Source organism: Canis lupus, chromosome 3, assembly GCF_011100685.1.
Source record: "Canis lupus familiaris isolate Mischka breed German Shepherd chromosome 3, alternate assembly UU_Cfam_GSD_1.0, whole genome shotgun sequence".
Classification (NCBI taxonomy): Eukaryota; Metazoa; Chordata; class Mammalia; order Carnivora; family Canidae; genus Canis; species Canis lupus.
In genome coordinates, this window is record NC_049224.1 from 65952546 (window position 1) to 65969469 (window position 16924).

At 41.3% G+C, this 16924-nt stretch overlaps 1 long non-coding RNA gene across 24 annotated transcripts in view; it reads left to right on the top strand.

The window, feature by feature from the left end:
• The first annotated feature begins 14250 nt into the window (after positions 1-14250).
• The window catches only part of LOC102156687, a 214232-nt gene continuing 211558 nt past the window's right edge, over positions 14251-16924 (top strand). For 5 of the 24 annotated variants that reach the window (XR_005357210.1, XR_005357209.1, XR_005357215.1 and 2 more), the window contains exon 1: positions 14472-15097. This is a non-coding gene — a long non-coding RNA (uncharacterized LOC102156687). Of the gene's footprint in view, positions 15098-16924 lie in introns of all 24 variants that reach the window. The other 19 variants (XR_005357213.1, XR_005357222.1, XR_005357202.1 and 16 more) reach the window with 12 other exon arrangements.

The following is a 16924-nucleotide window of genomic DNA, read 5'->3' on the forward strand; positions in this document are numbered from 1 at the left end:
CAGGAGCTCAATCTCACTGGGCTCACTCAGTACAGAACCTGCTTATGATTCCCTCTCCCTTTCCCTCTGCCCTTCCCCTGACACATGCTCTCTCTCTCTCTCTCTCTCTCTCTCTCTCAATAAACAAATAAGCAAATCATGTTTCTGAGGATCTGGGACCCACATTGAAGAAAGGTGTTGCCTGGGGGCTTTTGGGATTTCTAAGAGGTTATGAAGGGCCCAGTGTGTGCAGCCAGAGTGTGCTGGAGCTGGCTAGTAGGGGCTTAAAAGAACTGTTAAATTTCCTGGGATTTTTTGAGATAGCTGTTCAGTCTTTCGTAGCTTGAGGGGACCCATGATAGGTATATTTATGCCACAGCAATGGGTAAATGCTACTGCAAAACAAGACTTTTTTTCTTTTCTTTTCTTCTGGAGAGTCAGTTTCCTGCACACCATTGGTTCTGGATCTATGGAATAAAGTTGGAGACTAACCAAGGATGGTTGCTGCTGTGGAGACATGTTGTTGCTGGTGGGAAGTAGACAGTGGTTCTTGCTTTCTTCTGTGGCTCCTAGCTTCTCTTGAGATCTCCCGTGTGGCAGACCCACAAATATTCTGGCAAAGGGGAATCATGGTTTGCAGAGTCCCAGCCCTCATATCCCCAAATGGAGAATATAGAAGGGTCTGTTTGGACCCAAGAAACAATGGCATAAACACAAGGCCTTCTAATCTTTAGGAAGTACTTTTGCATAGGAGAGAGTAAGAGTTCTGGCCCTAAAATAGTCCAAAGTTGCCAGGGTTCAAATGTTGACTTTGACAGCTGCTTCAAGATCTATGACCTTGAGTAAGATGTTTAAGCTCTCTGCTTTATTTCCCTCCTCTATGTTATGGGGATAATCATGATATCCAGTAGAAGGGATTAAATGTGATAATGGCTATAAGATAAATATCCTGGGGCACCTGGGTGGCTCATTAGGTTAAGTGTCTGACTTCTGCTCAGGTCATGATCTCAGGGTCCTAGGATTAAGCCCCATGTGGGCTCTGTGCTTAGCAAGGAGTCTGCTTGTCCCTCTGCCCCTCCCCCCGCTCCTGCTCTCTCTCTCTCAAATAAATAAATAAATAAAATTTTACAAAAAAAAAATCCTTATCGTCTCTATCAAATTTTTGCTCAAATGTCCACTTCTCAGTGGGGACTTTCCTAATCACTATTTTAAATTGTACCCTGCTTCACCCCTGCACTCACCACTCATTATCCCCTCCCATGACTTATTCTTCTCTAACCTTTATCATCCTAAAACTTACACTTAAATTTTTTGTTTATTGTCCGTCTCCCTAACTGGAATGTAAGCTCCATGAGAACTGAACATTTATTCTGATTTGTTGTCTAGCACATAATTGCTATTCAATAAATACTTAGTGTGTGAATGAAAAACTTGCCTAGCAAATACTAAGCACAGAGAAATGTTAGCAATCACTAATATGGTGAAAATTATTTGACTAGTGTTTTGGCCTTCCACAAACACACTGCCACCACAGGACTGAACTTAGTTCCATAATGTGAGATACTAACCTACTTTGAAAATCTCCTAAGAGAACTAAACTGAACTAGAATTCTAGGACCTCAATAATAGCTTGAAAATTTTAGTTTTTTTGGAAATATAATAAGACATCTCTCAAAACTGGCAAGTGTGTGTGGGGAAGTGTGTGAGTGGCTCAGTTGGGTAAGCATCCAACTCTTGATTTAGGCTCAGGTCATGATCTTTGGGTCTGGGATTGAGCCCCGTGTTGTATCCTCACTCATCACGGAGTTTGCTTGTTCCTCCACTTTGCTCTTCCCACCACTCTACTCTCTCTCTCTCTCAAATGAATAAATGAATAAATGAATGAATAAATTAATAAGTAAATAGAATCTTTAAAAAAACAAAAAACAAAAAACAAATCCAACTGGCCAGTAGGTTTACTCCCCGGGTGTGACTGAGGTGAAACATCCTTTTTGATTCACTTTCCTTTCAGTTCTGGTATAAAAGAACCAGAAACAGAACTTTCATGCCTAGGGCATGCCAGAAAGATACTAGTAACATGCTAATAGCTCCTGATGAAAGTTCTCTATTTGCCCTCTTATAACTACCAGGTAGCAGATTAAAATCTTTGCATTCCAAAGAGAAATGGCAGTACCTTATTATATGGTACACTAAAAAAAAAAACTGCCAGTAACTGCTAGTTCTACTTACCTTAATGAATAAAACTGATTTTTTATTAGCTTAAAGAAGAAGCCAACCACTTCCCTACCTTAAATTGATTGTGTGTATTTCTTCTCTTAGTGTGGCCAGTAATGAAACATCTTGATACATGTGGGCTATATGCTCAAGGTTAAACATACCTTAATGGTAGGGACTATTTTGACATTCCCAATGTCAACCACCTGGGTTGGCTCTTTAGGTCAGGAGCTAAAAAAGAAGTGGATGGCTTGCATGGACAATGGGTTTGCTCTACACTCGAGGCGTCCAGGAACCTATGAGGTCACTCTCAAATACTGGAAGTTAAAGACAGGCTCTGTCACCCAGGGTAGAGAGATGCTCATAGTGATGGTGGCTGACACTCATTGAATGCACACTGTATGCCCAGGCACTCTGGTCAATGAGTGAACTCATCAACTTTCACAGCAACTCCAAAAGATCAGTAGTGCTATGGTTATCTTTATTTTACAGATGAGAACGTTGAGGCTTAGAGGAATTCAATGAATTTCCCAAGCTCATACATCTAGTAAGTAAATGTACTGGGATTTGAATCCTGTAACTTTGGCCCCAAAACCATATTCCTAGCTGTTTTTAATTAAGCCAGAGTACTTAGGAGCTGTATCTTGCTAATGCTGGCTTTCCTTTGGTAAAGTCTTTTAGGAGGAATATTTGAGTCCTGCCTCAAATGTACATGCAGAGAGGAATGGGCCCTCTGCTCTTCCTTGGGTCACAGCAAGAAAGGGGAACAGCACCCTGGAAGCTAGTGCAGGGAGGAAGACCTGGTAATGATTCATGTCTTCCTGGAGAAGGAAACCCATGGGCAAGTTATTTAATTTCTGAGTTTCCCCCTTTTCATCCCTGAAACATAATAATAGTAGCCAACTCATGGGGATATTGTAGCCATTAAATGAGATACTGTATGTAAATAACTTAGCACAATGCCTGGAATGTGGTAATCCCTTACTAAACTCTTAGATGTTACCAAGGAAGTGGTAATAGGGCATTTTCCTTTGCATAAATTGCTTCCCTTTCAGTGAGACTTCAATTTGTAAGATGTCACAAATGTCTTATTAAACAATCTCCCAAAATATGTTTGTTCCCTGTATCTTGGAGTCCAGACGCTCTGCTCAGAACGAGTTCTAGGATCAGTTGTGTTTGGGAAATACATTTAAAATTTGTTCCTCTGGAGGGTATTATGCTGAGTGAAATAAGTCAATCGGAGAAGGACAAACATTATATGGTCTCATTCATTTGGGGAATATAAATAATAGTGAAAAGGAATAGAGGGGAAGGGAGAAGAAATGGGTAGGAAATATCAGAAAGGGAGACAGAACATGGAAGACTCCTAACTCTGGGAAATGAACTAGGGGTGGTGAAAGGGGAGGAGGGCGGTGGTGGGGGTGACTGGGTGGCGGGCACTGAGGGAGGCACTTGACGGGATGAGCACTGGGTGTTATTCTGTAAGTTGGCAAATTGAACACCAATAAAAAATAAATTTATTATTAAATAAATAAATAAAATTTATTCCTTTTTGAAAATTAAACACTGAGTTTTATAATAAAAATTTTGTTAAACTTGGTTTCACACAGCATCTTCTGAATCCTTTTTTGAAAAATAACTAAAATTTTTAAAATTTATTTTTCTTTTTTAGAGCTGTTTTAGGTTCATAGCAAACTTAAAAGGGAGGCACAGAAATTTCTTATATACCCCTTGCTCCCACACATGCATAGCCCCCTCCCATTATCTACTCCTCCATCAGGGTAGTGCATTTGCTATGATTGGTGGATCTACATGAACACATCATAAACACCCAAAGTCCCTAGTTTACCTTCGGGTTCACTCTTGGTGTTGTATATTCTTTAGGTTTGGGATAAATGTATAATGACATGTATCTATTATACTATCTATTATAGTATTCTACAAGAGTATTTTCACTATCCTAAAAATCCTCTGTCCTCCGCCCCTCTTACCCACCCCTCATAGTCACTGGAAACCACTGACTTTTTTATTGTCTCCTTACTTTGCCTTTTTCAGAATGTCATATAGTCTAATTAGACAGTATGTAGGGTGTTCAAATTGGCTTCCTTCCCTTAATAATATTCATTTAAGTTTCCTCCATGTCTTTTCATGTCTTAATAACATTTCTTTTTAGTGCTGAATAACATTCCACAGTCTGGATGGATCATAATTTATTTACCTATTTACCTACTGAAGGCCATCTTGGTTGCTTCCACATCTTGGTAATTATAAATAAAGCTTCTATAAATATCTGTGTGCAAGTTTCTGTGTGGATGTAAACTTTCAGTTCCTTTGGGTATATACCAAAGTGTCATTGCTGGATTGTATGGTAAGAATTTTTAGTTTTGTAAGAAATTGCCCCAATTCTCTTCCAAAGTGACTGTTCCATCTTGAATTTCCATCAGCAATGAATTGAGGTTCCTATTGCTCCACATCTTCACCAGCATTTGGTGTTGTCAGTGTTTTGGATTTTGGCTATTTTAATATCTCACTGTTGTTTTAATTTTCATTTCCCTGTTGACATATGATGTGAATTATTTTTTCATATGCTTATTTGCCATCTGCATATCTTTTTTAATGAGGTGTCTAAGGTCTTTGGCCCTTTTCAGTTTTTTTTTTTTTAATTGTTGAGTTTTAAGAGTTCTTGGTATATTTTGAATAATGATCCTTTATTAGATATGTCTTTTCCAAGTATTTTCTCCAATCTGTGGCTTGTTTTTTTATTCTCTTGACATTGTTTTCCCACAGCAGAATTTTTCAATTATAATGAGGTCCAGCTTATCAATGATTTTTTTCATGGATTGTGCCTTTTGGTGTTGTATCTAGAAAGGCATCATGACACCCAAGGTCATCTAGATTTTCTCCTGTGTTATCTTCTAGGAGTTTTATAGCTTTGTATTGTACATTTAGGTCAATGATCCACTTTGAGTTAATTTTTTGTAAAACGTGTAGGATCTGTGTTTATATTTATTTTTGCATGTGGATCTCCTGTTCAAGCACCATCGTTGAAAACTCTATCTCCGCTCCATTGTGTTGAATTTACTCTTTTGTCAAAGCTCTGTTGACTATATTTATGGGGGTCTATTTCTGGGCTCTCAGTTCTGTCCCAATGATCTATTTGTCTATTCTTTCACCAATATTGTGCTGTCTTGATTACTATAGTTTTATATTAACTCCTGAAGTTGGGTACTATCATCCTCCAACTTTGTTTTTCTACTTCAATACTGTATCAACTCTTCTGAGTCTTTTCCCTCTCCATATAAATTTTAGAATCAGGTTGTTGAGACCCACAAAATAACTTTCTGGAATTATAATTTGTGAATGCTCTTGATATATAAGTTCCTTTTTTCACCTAGTAGCTATTAACATTCTTTTTTTTTTTTGAAAGATTTTATTTATTTATTCATGAAAGACAGAGAGAGAAACAGAGGGAGGCAGAGTCAGAGGGAGAAGAAGTCTTCCTGAGGAGCAGGAGGCCCAATGTGGGACTCAGTCCCAGGACCCTGGGATCATGACCTGAGCCAAAGGCAGACACTTAACTGGCTGAGCCACCCAGGTGGAATTTAACATTCTTTTGGAATTTTAACATTCTTTGGAATACACTTTGGAAATGGCATTGTACATAATTTCCTCATTCTTTGTGCATCTTATGTAATTTCCTAATTCTTTGTGTATGAGTCTTTTCAATTAATTTTCAAATTTCTTTATCATACTGTATATGACTCTTAATATGCACTATAGCACTGGACACATAGTAAGTACTTAGCAAAACAAATGTTGCTCAACCAATTTACTGGGTTCTGTGTTCTATTTCACAGAAAGCACTTTGGCCCAGCCTCCTGTGAAATGACTCCACCTTCAGGCAGGCAGTGTAATATCATGGAGGGAACAGTGGATCAAAAATCTCTGTGGTTTAGTTTCCATATTTATAACTTTGATGTCTCAAATTACAGAGCCGCATTATTTTCTATCTTTAAATTCTTTGTAATCATGAATTAGGAGCATTAAAGTTGGTGAAGTTTTACAATATAAATATGCAAAATAGAGGGAGGGGATATAACCTTGTTGAAATAAGTGAAGACTAATCAAACAAGAGAAACAACGACTGTTAATTCAGATCTTGCTATAGAAAGGGAGTCACCCACCATCACTTGTGTCTTTGCAGAGTCAAAGGCAGGTGAAGTGGGAAAGCTTTAGAGTAGAAAGAGGAGAAAGCTTCAGGTATGTTCTGACCAGAGATTGTTGGCATGGATGACTGTAGAGGGGATAACCAGAAGTGGAGCAGCCTATATGATTGATTGGAGCTTTTTCTGGTTGACCCTAAGTTGGAAACAGGGTCAAAAATTAGGTAAACTGTCAGTTATTAATCAAATCCTGGACATTTTGTGTTGATTGTTACAGTGGTTATGGTTTAACTTCCTGGAGTGTTACTAAAGATAGCAATCTTACGTCCTGTGAGGGTGACATAGCAGATTGGTCTCCTGGGCTGGTTACCATAGATAAGGACTTGGTTTCCTGAGCTAGCCACTGCAGGTTTGGGGTCAGAGTTCTATTTTTAGGTATGGTCTGGCCATTGTCTGTTTATATACTTAGTCTCTTATCCTCATTAACTGTTTGTGTAAAATTCTAATTCAACTCAACTTGAAAGTTCTCCAAGTCAAGAGACTGTATCCAGAATCATCATTTGTGTTGTTAAATAAAGATGACAGTAGATGGAACTACAGATATTTGCAGATTTATTTTCTGGTAGTTCATGAGTATTACAAACCATTTGTGGGATGCAATAGTTAGCATTTTCTGATTCTGGAAAAAGCATCTTCTAAATCCTTATAAGAGTTGTGAGTTTCCAAAGATATAAAGGACATTTTGATGTCTGTGGCCTTAGAATTCTTGGGTACTCTCTATCACTCCTGTGGGAACTGGAGGCATGGTTACAGAGGTTTAACTCCTGGTGCTGATTATTTTCCAGGCCATCGATTAAGATTGGACTAGGCTTGTGTTACATTTCTTAGAAATTTTAGAATAATTCTCAGGATTTCTATGAACTTTTTTTTTTTTTTTTTAAAAGAAAGAAGTTCCTGTCCAGGAGTCTACACTCTGGCCTGTGGGCTTTTTAATATAGCCTGAGCTAAAAAGCTTTTGTCCCTCCCCCCCCACACCCCCAACCTTTTAAATGGTCATTAAAAAAAACAAAACCAAACAAAAAACAAAAAAGAGTATGTGATAAGGACTGTAGGTGGACTGCAAAGTCTAAAATATTTACTCTCTGGCCTTTAGAGAAAATGTTTGCCAATTCTATTATTGGTCAATAGAGAGCCTTTGCTGGATTTTAGAAGTAGGGTCCTCTTGATTCTCAGTGCAGTGGGGGTGGTGAGGTTGGGGGTGCTGCCTGACATTAGAGGAAACACCAGTATAACCTGTCAGTCCGGACAAGGATGAAGCAGAGGTGTTCTCAGAGGATCTGACATCAGCTGGCTCCCAGGAACTGTTGACCTGAGAGTTTGCTTTGTGTTTTAAACCACTGTGTGTCCTCCCATGTGACTGCTGCCTGGACTGGTCCTCCTGCTTTTTTAGGCCTAGGCCTTCCTATGGCTGGAGAGAAGTCAAGATTTTTAAGATTTGAAAGGATCCTTATCCCAGAGTCCAGTCCTTCTGAGTAAAACTTAAAAAAGCATGTTTTCTTATCTTTTCCATTTCTGCTTGGTTCAGGGGAAAAAAAAAAAAAGTTGAATTGGCTTTCTGAGAAAATGATGCAGTGCAGTCATCAGACATGTGAGGACCATGTGTAATAACATCCTCAAAAATGTTTATAGCATTACAGTAAGTAAAAAGATTGGACACAAAAGTGCATAAACAGCACGGTCTTACCTATTTAAAACAAACAATAGACAAAATATATTCATCAAAACAAGGCATCAGGAAGGAAATTCTCCAAAGTTACTGGTGGTTGCCACAAGGAATTGGATTTTTATGTTATATTTTTTTCTTTAAGTTTTTCTACACTTGCAAATTTTCCCACCAACAGCATGTATAGTTTCAAAATCAGATTTATAAAAAAAAAAAATAGCTTGACCTATTACTACTTGGGTGTGTTCTAGTCAGAAGAAAATATATACATTTATACTCAAATGTCTTCTTGGGAGCAGATGGAAAGTGGATCTGTAAAGATGAAATTTGGATCAAATTGTCACAGTTACCAAAAACTGGCAGAAAATGAAAATAAAAAGGATACTAAGGAGTCTTGAATTATTCTGGTAATTGCTTCCATTCTCATTTTACTTTATAGGCAAAGACCTTTTTTTCTTGCTTTAAATGTTTTGATGTTGGAGCTACTAAGAATTATAGTTGGCCTAATCCTTAATATATTTAATATTCAAAACATGGAACTTCAAGTAGAAATAAAAGCCCTGAATGTATTTGAAACTCACTGGTGCCTTCCTTTTTACATAGGACAAATCCATTGCTTCTCATATTTTTTTTTATTGCATCTATAAATCAATTTGGGACAATAAAAACCCAGAAGCCTGAATATCAGGAAGGAAAGGAGACTTGGTCACAACTTGTTGATAAGTCTTTGAAATACAATATTTATTTCGAGTCACAAAAGTGCTGTGCCTCAGCACCCTTTTCTCCTGAATAATGGAGAGTTGTGTCTTCTTGACTAAGCAGCCAATGAGTTGGCAGTATGTCAGCCCTGCACCTTTTCAGGACGTTGTCACCATTTTCACAGATCTTATTTTTGTTGTAGCTTACTGCTCTGCCCTTCTTGGTCCATGTTTAGAAGTGTGAGCAATCGGGCATATCATTCTGCATTTACTGTCCTCAGTCTCATCAGGGCTCTCTCTCATTGTTGGCTGCTCTCTCTCACAGACGCTATTACCCTGTCCTTTATTCATACACTCACTTGCCTGCCTGACTCATTAGATTGTAAGCTCTTTGAGCTCAGGGACCACACCCTATTCTTCATTATATTCTGAGCAGCCACCACAGAGCCTAGAATGTAGGCTTTGATATGTTTTCTTGAATGAATGAGTAAAGTGAAACCAAATTAACTAATAAGACAGAGTACTTTGTTTCAAGCACTGTTTTAAGTACTTCACCTGCATTAATTCATGTAACCTTCATAAAATATAGTCTGATAGTTCTTTTCTTATTCTACTTACATGTAAATGAGATGGAAGCATAGTCAGTGGTCATTGTAGACCTTCTTTCTTCACAGCAGAGGCTGTTGGAAGCTGGGTTTCTCCTAATAACCTCCCTCCTAGGTACACTGGAGGATGTACACTGGATCATGGAGGAAATGATCCCATGGAATGTCCCTCACCTTAACCCCGGGCGAGGGAGGGCAGTGTTTGAGCAAATTCATGAGTCTAAACAGAGATCTTCCCTCTGCTCACCTCACCTTAACTACACATTTCTCAGCCTATTAGTGCATAAGGGTGCCTGGTATTGATCCAGAGTCTTGGCAGTCAAACCAGGCTGGTCCCCCGCATGCCTTGTGAGCAGACCCATGCAAACAGGCTGCTGGAGTTTGGGCTATCTTTGGCTATTTGTCTTGAATCCTATTGCTTCTCCATCCCTAATCTATCTCTCTCCTTTCTTCCAACTTCTAGCTGACTGCCTCTCTGGCCTTCTTGTCTTTGATTTCAGCTTCAACACCTTTAGCTCTTTTGAATTTTTCAGTGGGCTTGGCTTCCCAGGCCGAGCCTCACTACATGTAGCCAGCACTCACCCTAGGCTCTTCTGTTCCTGGTAGCTTCTGGCAAATGTCCTGCCTGACCAAATTCCAATCAAGTCCCAACCCCCAGTGCTGGCGCGGCTCTGAAGGCAGGGATGGAATTCCCCTAGAGCTTTTCACATGGCTAAATAGATAAATTGTGTGATGGGTTATACATCTCTAGTTCCAGAGTGGGAGTGGGAGAGAGTGACTATAAAGCTTTCACTATCAGATTTGGCCTCATCACCCAATCCTTACCTGTCAGTGCTCTTCTTGTTTCCCCAAAACTCCGATTTTTCCTGTCTCAGGGCCTTTGCACACCCCATTCCCACTGCACAGAAGACTTTTTTTTAATCCCCACCCTGATTAATCTGATTCCTGCTCATCCTTTAGGCTTCAGTTTTGATGTTGCTTCCCTTGGGGAGCCTTCACTATTTACAACCTCCTCACCCCTGGCCTGGGTCAGCTAGGTATCTTATTCTTTCTCTCCTTCATCTTCTGGTGCATCTCCATCATCATCATCATAGCTGATGTTCACAGGATTCATCTAGGCAGATGCAACTTGAAGGATTTTACAAGAATTAACTTGGTCGATCTTCCTCAACAACCCTGAGACTGATACCATTTTTATCTCTATTGTACAGAGGAGGACTCTGCCTTAGGTAAGTTAAATAACTTGTCTATGGCTATATGGTTAATTAGGGGTAGTCAGATTTTGAACCCAGGTTGTCCATCTCTGGAGCCACTTGTGTAGCTACTGTCAAATGCCTCTTGTGTGTGGCATTTCTCATACTGCCTTGCATTGTGTAGTCACTCCTGTTTTATTCACAGTTGCATCTCAGCATGCAGGACAAATCTCAATAAAAATTAATACTTTTTTGTAGAGTGAATGCCTGAATTCTAGTTACAGATATTTTGTGTCTCACAAATTGAAATAAAACATTCCTGATTCTTGATTTGGTGAGATGGGTTGTAACTAAACAAGGATAGCCAAGCAACTGGTGTGTTGTCTTTGGGTTCATTAATGATTTCTATGTTAATCAATCTTACTCAATATGAACAATTTGGCTCTAGGGAAAGTGTTGTCTATCCCAGTCCCTGTGTTTCACACAGTAAGAGACTGGGGCCCAGAGTGTTTAAGTGACTAGTCCATGGTCGCACGTGAAGCAAGTGACAAACAGGATGCCAGGTCGGCTGTTTTCCAGTCCTGTGTCCTTTCTCTGTGCCTGGTCAAACAGAAATTACAGTCACATGAGGGCATGCAGTTAAAACAAACACCAAGTCTGCAACCGATTTGATTATGACTCCAAACAGCATGAAGGGGCATGTGGCCCCAGTGCTCCCTGGGACTATGATCAGCCCAGAGTAAACATAGTGCTTCTGATAGAGAGGCATGTTTGGCTCAGAAAGTGCACAGACTCTGCAAAGCTTTAAGAGTGTTTTGTTTACAGTGTGGCCTTTTTTTTTTCTTTCCTGTGTGACCTTGGGTGCATTGCTTTTCTTCTCTGGTCTCTAGTTCCTTGCTAGTATGACAGGGCAGTATGGACTATATGTTTATGCACTCCAGCACCCACCCAAATTCACATGTTGAAGCCCTACCCAGAACATAATGATATGTGCAGCTGGCCTTTGAGAGGTAGTTAGGTTTTAGATGAGGGTAGAGCCTCCATGATGGAATTAGTGTCCTTAGAAGAAAAGGAAAAGAGACTAGGACTAGAGCTATCTCTCTCTGTGTCTCTCCACACTGGAGGACACAGTGTGAAGGCAGAAAGCAAGCTGTCATCAGGAGCTGACTCTGCCCTTACCTTGATCTTGGATTTCCAGCCTGCAGAACTGAGAGAAATAAATGTCTGTTACTTAATGCACCTGAGTTTTTGGTATTTTGCTATAGCGGCCTGAGCTGATTAAGATACAGGCTTTTTAAAAAAGATTTTATTTATTTATTCATGACAGAGAGAGAGAGAGAGAGAGAGAGGCAGAGACACAGGCAGAGGGAGAAGCAGACTCCATGCAGGGAGCCTGACGTGGGACTCGATCCTGGGTCTCCAGGATCATACCCTGGGCTGAAGGTGACGCCAAACCGCTGGGCCATTGGGGCTGCCCTAAGATACAGACTTTTATGAGCTTGATCTTGAAGGCTCCTTCTGGCTCTGCATTTCTCATGTTCTTTCTCAAGTTCCTCCCTATTACTGGCTGTGTTCATTCCTGCCACTCTGCTGTCTCCCAAGCCATACCTCCTCACTAGTATGTTTCTCCAACTCCTTGCCATTAATCAGTCTTCTGCTAACTTAGAGACTGAGCATAAGTCTCAGACACAGGTATAGTACATTTTGGTCAAGTCTAGATACTATTCTTCATTTCTATGTGACCTTGAGCAGTTGCTTACTTAACGTCTCTATGCCTCTATCAGCAAAGTGGAGTTAATAATACCTATAGGATAAGAGTTGTGATTATTACATGGAATTGAATATGAGAAGTTCCCAGAAAGACTGAGGATCAGCAGAATTTTTTTTTTTTTATTAAAGGGCAGACAGTAAATAATTTAGGCTTGTGGTGCATACAGTATCTCAGCTTTGCCATTGTAGGGCAAAAAATAAATGAATGTCATTATGTTCCAATAAAACTTTATTTAAAAAAAAAGATGGCAGACTGGATTTGCACCTCCTACCTGCAGCACTGCACTTTGCAGTCCCTTGTAATAGATTATGATTCTCACTACATTTTTATCCAAACAGGCTTCAGGCAGTTTTGTACTGTATCTTTCTGGGAGGCTCCTCCTTCCCTCCTTGCCTCACCCTTCCTTTCCCAGATAGTGGGTATTTTGAAGTTCATGTTTTCTTTGGCTTCTCTTCATACAGAGCTCCAAACACAAGCACTAGTAGATGTGCTGTGAGTGTTTGTTGAAATGAAATGAAAAAGAGTCCCCCTTCATTCCAGGCTCAGAGTCCAGTGTCTGAGAGCCCTAAATGCAGTGGTGTGGGCCTGGCGCCATGGGAGAAGAAAGCCTTTCTGAGGTCTGAGGGGGCCTGCAGACTGGGCGGGGCTTTGCTTTATAAAGAGGTGCTGTGCTTTGACATTAGTGAAAAGCCCCAGCTGGCACACTGGGGAGCTGGCCAGCGGCAGGAGCTGGTGTGTGGGTCCACTGCAGAGGTTTCCTTGTCCTGCCAGTGCACCCCAGGCTCTGCTGATAGGGGGACCATTATTCCTTGTCCATTGTGTGGAGTGCAGGGTGTTTGGGGCTATGGGCAGGGTTGGGAGCAGCCACTCATTTCACAGAGCTCAGCTCAGTGAAAACAGAGAGATAAAAAGCCAGAAGAGGAGGAAGAAAGTGCCCACCATGCTAATGTGCCAGCTCGGAAATTGAAGTGACCTGCCTGGCGAGCATTCTCTGAGCAAGGATGACATTTGCTGCGAGTCGCTCTGGGCTTGGAATGGGAAATGGGCTTTTAGATGTTGATAATTGGAATGCACAGAAATTCAGTAACCCATCTGGCAGTTATTCTGCTAATCTCAGTATCCTGGCCAGGGGCCAGGCAGGAACAAAATTGTGTTCTCTTCTCTTAATCCCCAGTGTAGTTCCCACTGGACTCGGCAGGCCCCCAGCCCTGCAGATTTGTCAGGGCTACTCTGCAGGGCTCGATGGCTCAGGGAAGGCCCTAGAAATGCCACTAGCTATCCCCGGAGCCTCAGACACAGCCAGACACCAGGATGGGCCAGGAATGAGCATGGAAGGATGGAAGACCCGGACTCTCACAGTCATTTGGGTTTGGGCTGAATACTGGCTCTTTACCAGCAAAGTAAAGAACTCTGTCCTCCTTTATTTGAGAGATGGTCTCTGGGCACCAACCTCCAGGATTCACATTTGAAATCTGTCAGTTACTGGCCCTGTGATTTGAACACTTTACTTAATGTCCTCTGCCTCAGTTTCCTTATGTGTAAAGGGAATAGGATTGTGCTTCCTCGAAGTGTTGTTATGAGGATCAAATGAGCAAATGAGTACACAGCAACACACAAGCACACACACAGACACACACACACACTCACACATTAGAAGAGACCTTGCCCATAGCACACATTGGTATGGGTTTATGACTTTGGTTGTTATTTCCTCATGCAAAAATGGGGATAATGACATCCATTTTTTAGGTGTGTTGTAAGGATGTGATGAAATAATGAATGTAAAGCCCTCTCCCCTGGACCTGGTGCATAGCAGGTCCTCAGTGAATGCTGGTAACTTTGTGTGTCCCTTCACTGGAGACTTGTTGCTTAGCATGAGGTTGATTGGCAAGAGTCCTGAATTACAGACTTGGCTCTCTCACCGGTTAGGTGTGTGACTCAGGCGTGTTACTGCTCTCTTTGGCCTTAGATGTCCTTCTACCAAGATGAGAAAGTCAGACTGGGTTTGCTCTTTCTGCTCTAATATTTGGGCTTCCCAGAAGGTCAGGAAAATTTATTGTGGGTGGCTGTCTTGTAGAGATTTTCCATTTGCCATTTGCACTAGCTCAACTATATGGTAGCAGTCTCAGGCAGGATGTTCCAGTACAGTGTGTACACTGGTGAGACATGGTAAGGCAGTGCTCCCTGTGAAACCCACCATACTTTCTTCCAAAGAAGGAGAACCAGGCTTCCTCAATCTTCAGTGGCCCTGAACTCATCACCATCACCATTATTATCATAGAGGTAGTGAACATTTACTAAATACTTTACACATATTAATTCATGTGACCCTCACTGCCACCCCATAAGGTGGATGCCATTATTATCCTCACATTGTAGATGAGGAAACAAGACACAAGAAAGTAACCAGGTGGGGGGTTGGGGGAAGTCACACATCTGCTTCGTGGAATGGGCTTTGATCACAATGGTTAGAATTCCAAGGTTGCCTCTTTGCCACCGGCTCTATCTGGTAAACCAGTAAATCATTGGGCCTCAGGCTGCAGGACATGTAATGGAGAAGTGGGGCTGTCCAGGGGTTAGGCATGCTGAATTCATCTGGGGGCCATTGCACAACTGCTCCAGTCTGGTGGGAACTTGGAGGATCAAGTGAGAGCACTGTGTTGAGGAGGACCAGGAGAAGGAGGAGAGAGCCTTATTGCTGAAAGGGCACATCGAATCATCACCAGTCTCCTTGCTGTCATTCTCACACAGGTAATAACATGCATTGGTCAGGGCATAGGATGCTCAGGGCTTAGGCACGAAGAGGCAGGTTATTGCCAGGTAGGGAGACCTTGAGGCACCTTGAGTTTAAGAAGACATTGGACTGAGAATTAGAGACCCTGCAAGGCTTCCACATTGTTTAGCTCTGTGTTCTAAGATTTTAACATGACATGAGCCTTTAGGGCTTTGACCACTCAACCTCCTTGGATAGGTCCTAGGTTAACCTCTCGGAGCTCTCTGGAGAAGAAAAGCAAGAGTGCGTTCATGTGATGTTCAAAGAATACACAGAACGTGGCCCCTTTTTTCTCTGTCTGCTGTAGACCCCTTAAAGGTCCTATTATATCTTCAGCACAACTCCCTGAGCACCTAACTTTTTGCTCAATACAGAGTTCCCATCTTAGAGGTGAGGAAGCTGAGTCCCAGCCATTAGTCAATTGGTCATGAGCACACAGACTGTGGCACAAGTGGGATTGGAACCCTGATATTTCTTTCTTTCTTTCTTTCTTTCTTTCTTTCTTTCTTTCTTTCTTTCTTTCTTTCTTTCTTTCTTTCTTTCTTCTTCTTTCTTTCTCTTTCTTTCTTTCTTTCTTTCTTTCTTTCTTTCTTTCTTTCTTTCTTTCTTTCTTTCTTTCTTTCTTCTTTCTTTCTTCTTTCTTTCTTTCTTTCTTTCTTTCTTTCTTTCTTTCTTTCTTTCTTCTTTCTTTCTTTTTCTTTCTTTATCAGATTTATTTATTTATTTATTTATTTATTTATTTATTTATTTATAGCACAAGTAGGGGGAGAGGGAGAGGGAGAGAGAATCTTTTTTTTTTTGTATATTTTTTTTATTGGAGTTTGATTTGCCAACATATAGTATAACACCCAGTGCTCATCCCATCCAGTGCCCCACTCAGTGCCTGTCACCCAGTAACCCCATCCCTGTTCACCCCCCCTTCCACCACTCCTTGTTCGTTAGGGAGAGAAGTCTTAGGCAGAATGCCTGCTGAGCACAAAGGCTGACTCAGGGCTCAGTCCCATGACCTTAGATCATGACCCAAGCCGAAATCCAGAGTCTGATCGATGCTTAACCGTCTGAACATTCCAGGTGCCCTGAACCCTGGTATTTCTGATCCTAGATCTCTGCCTTTGACTGCTCCTCCTCACTGGCCTGTAGGGGAAAGTCTATTCCCCCCAGTTTAACACACAAGGTGTTGGGGGTCTTGGCCCAACATTCCTGCTCACCCCTGCTCACTCCTGGCACTCTGCAGCCACCAAAAGTTCTTGCTGTTCTGATGCACTCTGTCCCTTATGCATTCCTGCCTGGTCTAGGTTGTGTGCCTGCCAGGATTTCCCTTTGCAATTTTCTACTGGTCCATTGACATTCAGCTCATGTGTCACTGTCATAGGGAAGCTTTTTAAATTATTTTTCATGGACTAGTGAACAGCTTCCAGTCTCTGTTCTTCCTGGATCCATTTGCACTGATCCAATCTTTTCTTCACACTTCTGCCCCAAAGAACTTTCTAGAATTTAAATATGATCCTACAACTCCCTGGCTCATCACCCTTTAGCAGCTCCTTTTGTTCTTAAGATGCTTGGCATAAATAGCTAGTGCTGGCCCTTGCCTGCCCCTCTCTTGAATCCCACCTAACTAGGCTGCCTCTCTCCCCATGATAAACTTCTTTCAATTCCTTCAGTAACCCATTCTCTCACCTCCTTCCTTTCTGTCTCAGGCAGCTCCACTGCTGCAACAAAGTACCATAGACTGGCTGACTTAAACAACAGAAATTGATCTCTCAGCTCTGGAGGCTGGAAGTCCAAGATCAGGGTGTCAGCAGGGT